The sequence below is a fragment of the Tupaia chinensis genome, unplaced genomic scaffold (genome assembly GCF_000334495.1).
Source record: "Tupaia chinensis unplaced genomic scaffold, TupChi_1.0 Scaffold000174_1, whole genome shotgun sequence".
NCBI classification, from domain to species: Eukaryota; Metazoa; Chordata; class Mammalia; order Scandentia; family Tupaiidae; genus Tupaia; species Tupaia belangeri.
Window position 1 is genome coordinate 1,652,214 of NW_006159649.1, and position 5,442 is coordinate 1,657,655.

General features: G+C 40.5%; 1 long non-coding RNA gene across 1 annotated transcript in view; it reads left to right on the forward strand.

The window, feature by feature from the left end:
- LOC102484275 (uncharacterized) overlaps positions 1-5,442 on the forward strand; it is a 9,211-nt gene that overhangs the window by 1,946 nt on the left and 1,823 nt on the right. Inside the window, exon 2 of the long non-coding RNA XR_334216.1 lies at positions 1,372-1,420. This is a non-coding gene — a long non-coding RNA (uncharacterized LOC102484275). The remainder of the gene's footprint in view (positions 1-1,371; positions 1,421-5,442) is intronic.

The following is a 5,442-nucleotide window of genomic DNA, read 5'->3' on the forward strand; positions in this document are numbered from 1 at the left end:
TTTTTTAATTTTTTTTAAGAATTATTTTATTTAACTTTATTTATTTATTTACTTATTTTAATTTGGCCAGAGAGAGACAGAGTGAATGAGAGAGAGAAGGAAAATGAGAAAGCAAGCCACCAGGTCCAAGTGTGGTTGGCAATGTGGGAGTCCAGTGCCCCCAACCACCATGCTACCCGCCTGCCCCCGTATTATACATTTCTATTCATTTCACTGCACAGGTGTGAATTAGGATATATACTGTACATACGTGTGTATGCGTGTCCCATGTGTATGCATTGATCCCAGCACCTTGCCATTTATTGAGTCATTCTTCTCACAAGGGCGAGGTAGGGGCTCTTTGAAGTGTCTCTCTTTTAATAAATTTCAATAGGCCCAGCCACAATGGCACAAGCAGAAGGCATGGGGATGACTGAAGCCTCAAAGGAGGCCAGCTTAGGGAGGCCCCAAACAGGCTGGATATGGTGTCATGTGCTTGTGGTCCTAGCCATCTGGGAGACTAAGGCAGAAGGATCATGCATGGTTAGGCCTTGTCTAAAATATCTATAACTTAAAAAGTCATAATATTGGAAGTTATTTAGAAAGCTGTCTTCCAAGGAAATTGGATATACTGTAGAGGTAGAACACACACAATTTTATTTTGTGCAGAGCAAGACAGGAAGAGGATAAGATTCAGCCTCCACTAAAGTGAAAAAAAGAAAAGTAATTGAATTTAACAAACTACCCAAGGTATAGTGTGGGCTAGTGGGGACAGTTTAGACTACTGGGGAACTCAAATATAAAGACATTTTATCTATGCATCTGGTTTTTGTCAGAGGCTTTCCTAGGATCCTCATAGAAAATCAGGGGCAGTGCAGCACACCTTGAACTCCACCGCATGTATGGATTGTCAGAACTGGCCTAGGTCTGAGATGGAGCTGCAATTCCTGGAGGCAACATTCATGCTTTACGTCCTTTTATGCATGAGCGTAAGCTGGTCATCAGCTGCTACTGCTGACAGGTATCAAGTCTGCCCAGACTGCGGAACCTTCTCTTACACATGGCCAAACCCATCTTCTGCTGGAGAAGCTGAAGACCTAGCTCTCATGAGGATTTGCTCTGTCACCAGGAAAGCTCAATGGCCACTGGGCTAGGTCTGTGTTAACATAGGCAAAGCCTTTTGTCACCCTTAAACACGCTCGGACACTGGCGTAGGTTGTTGCCACAGGCGAAGAGGGGAGGGACTAAGGGAACATCCTGGACTGAAAGAATGAGTTGTTTGCTCTAGAAAAGGTACAAGAAAGCTAGAAAGCATAGCCATTACATTTTACTTAAAATGTTATGATAATACTTGAAACTACACTCTTATAAATGCAAGATCTTTATTTTCAGATCTAAAGCAGAATTCTTTAACCTTAGCACTACCAACATTGTGAGCCAGGTAAGTCTTGGTTACAGAGTCAGCTCTATGTGTTTTAGAATGTCATGAGAATCCCCCTACAGGTGCCAATAGGATCCCCCAGCTGTGAAAAACAAAAAAAAGATATCCAGAATTGTCTCTCCAAATGTCCCCTGAAGGGGTGAGTCACTGCAGGTTAAGAGACACTGGCATAGATCAATGGTAAATAAATAAATACAGGTATAGCTCTAAGCTAAGAAGCAAAATTTATTTATAAAAAGAAATTGATTGTAAGAGGCATTAAAAAGAAAAAAGGAACAAAAATGAGGTCAAACAGAAAACAAATAACAGGGGCTGGGTGTTTGTGCAGCAGTACAATGCCATGCTCTGTGAGACTGACTCACAGGGAAGGGAAGGTTTCTGTGTTTACATCCCAGAAACATTTCTTAATATACCAGGCACATGCATGTCCATGATCTGGGGCCAGCCGGGGCTGCAGGTGGACTGGCATTGGGACCTATCTCTTTCTCTCTCACACACACACATGGATGAAATAAATAAACCTTAAAAAGGAGAAAACAGGAAATAGTAGACAGTGTAATGGTTATGTTGCTGGATTCCAACATGGTCAATTGCAGACTGAGTCCTGGACTCAGTCCTGGAAAAAAACAAACGAACAAACAAACAAACAAACAAAAACTCTTCTGCCCTAAGCAAATACCAATTACGAATAAAATATAACTGTTGAAATTCCAGGGAGCAGCAGATGGCATAATGGTTACATCGCTGGACTCCCATGTAGTCAACCACGGTTCGAGTACCAGATCTGGTGGCTTAAAACTCATGCCAGGCACATGTGCACGTGCGCCCCACATCCTGAGAGGAGAATAGAAGAGGAGAGATTGCAGTGTGGTTATCTCACCTGAGGTGTGATTTCCCACTTTCTGTCTCTCTGTCTCTTCGGTGAGACCACGTGATCCATAGCAAAAAATCTCTCTAAAAAGAAAATAAAAGTGGATTGCCCAAAACAAAGATGGTTCAAGACTATGATAGCTATGTCAATAGAAAAGAAATGTAATGAAGCTACACTGTTGAGAGGTGGTGAACTATCCTGAGACTCCTTACCTCAGTCTCAAACAGGCAGTGGATATGGGAATTCTGCTTCCATTAACTCATGAAGCTAAAATCCTGCCTACACAACAGGAGTTAACAGCTTAGCTAAAGGAAACCTGCTTGGAATTAACTCTGAGTTCCTCCATTAAATACCTGTGGTCTTTGGTAAAATGCTGATGGTAGTAACAGGGATTGTGTGGGATAAATTGAATTAACGCATATAGGGCACCAAGTGTGCTGAACCATCAATTAGTGTGTGAGATCAGGGATTCCCTACCCTTGGGCCACAGAATGGTACTAGTCATGGCCTGCTAGGAACTGGGCCATACAGCAGCATGGAGAGTGAGCAACTGAATCTACATCCATATTTATAGCTGCTCCCTATGACTCATATTACTGCCTGAGTTCTACCTCTTGTCAGATCATTGATGGCATTCTCATAAGAATGGGAACTCTGTTGTGAACTGCAAATGCAAGGGATCTAAATTGTGCACACTTTATGAGAATCTAATGCCTGATGCTCTGAGGTGGAGTTGAGGAACAGCTGAAAATATTGCATTATGGTGAGTTGTATAAATATTCAATAATATATTACAATATAATAATAGAAACAAAATGCACAATATATATAATGTGTTCACATCATCCTCAAACCATCTTCCACCCTGCCCCTGGTTCGTGGATAAATTATCTTCCCCAAAATTGGTCCATGGTGTCAAAAATTTTGGGGACCACTATGAGAATCCATCTGCCTTCATCTGTGTAAAACCTCAATGTCAGCATTGTTCCACTTCCTTTACATAAAGTTTGTGCTTCCTGCTGCATCATTGCTGACAACTGCAAACCTGTTAGCCTCATTATTTCCACCAGCTCCTACTCCATTACTTGGTCTCTTTTGTTGCAATATTTGAAACAGTTGATATGTTGGGACGAGCAGATGGCGTAATGGTTACGTCACTGAGTTCCCACATAGTAGACTATGGTTCGAGCCGCAAACTCAGCAGCTTAATACTCAATGCCATGTGTGTGCATGTGTGAGTGCATGTGTGCCCAAAATCCCAAGAGGAGAATGGAGGAGAAGGGATTGTAACATGGTCATATCCCTTGGAGGCTTGATTTCTTGCTTTCTGTTTCTCTGTCTCCCTGTCTCTCCAGCAAGCGCATGTGCTCTATAGCAAAAAACCTCTTAAAAAAAAAAAGACACACACAAAAGAGTTGATATAATAAATTCCCCAATTCATCTCCTGTTATTATGTTTTAAACCTATTTCAGATATTTTTTAATCCCCCCAACACCTTGATGAAACTTCTTTTGTCAAGGCCACTAATGACTTCCTTATTGCTTCACCCGTGAAGTCAGTTTTCAGTCTCAATCTTATCTGGCAAATCCTCAGCATTTAATACAGGTTATTTCTTAACTCTTGATAGTTCTTCCCCCTTGACTTGCAGGATTCCAATTTCTTATATGTTTACCCTCCTACTTCATTGGTTACTCATTGTCTGAACCCTTTTTTGGTTCTGTTTTAGTGATGCAGAGCTCAGCTCCAGGTCTTTTGTCTTCTGTATCATGCTCTCTCAGTAAGCTCGTCTACTTTATGACTGTAAATACCAAGCACATACTGATGCTTTTCTAATTAACATATCTTGCCCAGATTTTATCCCCAACTCTGATTCTGAATGTTGCCTACTAGATATTTCCACTTGAATGTCTAATAAACATCCCTGACTGAAGAAATAAAAAGTTGAGTTCATGTTCTTCTCAACCTTACCCCACAAACTTGCTTTATTGCAGCCTTCATTATTATGCTCGTTCACGGAAAAAAGAAAAGAAGAAATAAAGGGAGGAAGGAAAAGATGAGAAGAGAGAAAGAAGAAAGGGAAAGATGGCAGAAAGTACATCCCAAAATCCCAAGAGAAGGAAGGAGAGAGGGAGAGAGGAAAAAAAGGGAGGGAAATGAAGTCATTCTTCTCTGGCATAACATGAAGTTCATCAGCAAATTCTCAAAAATATATTTGGGTACTATATTGGGGTAGTTGGAATTTGAATACTTCCCTTGATAATCACTGTTACCAACCTCATATGCACCACTTTGACAAGATACTATAATAGCATCCTAACTACTTAGCCTTCATACATTTACAGTCTATTTCGAACACAGTGAATATATGATCTTTTTTTTTTTTTACTTTTTTTTTTGGAGAGATTTTCACTGTAGGGCGCGTGCGCTCGCCAGACAGACAGAGAGAGACATAGAGACAGAAAGCGAGAAATCATCCCCCAGGGGGGATGGTCACGCCGCAATCCCTTCTCCTCCATTCTCCTCTTAGGATCTTGGGCACGCACGCACACGCGCCCGGCGTGAGTTTTAAACCACCGGGTCTGGGACACGAACTGCGGTCGACTACGTGGGAGTCCAGCGACATAGCCATTACGCTAACTGCTGGTTCCCTCTTTTTAAAGCTTAAGGCAGATCATCGAATTTCTCACCATGTAAGAGCTTTAGGTTTGTTCTAAGGAAGATGGCAAACCAGTGGAACAAAGTGTGGTGAGAAATTAATTTAAATGACCAATATTTTTAAAATCATGTTGTACTACAGCAATTTAAGGTCAAGAATAATAAGAAAAAAATTTCTGAATAGTAAACAAACACACATAGTTAAGAAACAAGCATAGGTGTAATGTTATCATGGATAAGGTATTACAAATCCATTGTGAAAGGTTTAAATATACAATAAATAGTGTTAGGTTGTACAGTTAACCACATGGAATAAACAAAAATGATCTATCCACCAATTCCAACAATGAAGTTTCACTGAATTTAAGGAAACAAAAGTGAAAAAAAAAAAAGGTTACTTCAAAGATTTGGAAGACTTCATGGGAAGGAAACTTCATAAAATCATAACACGGAAAGATTAATTTCCAGTTTATTTATTTACATATCCCATAAGCAA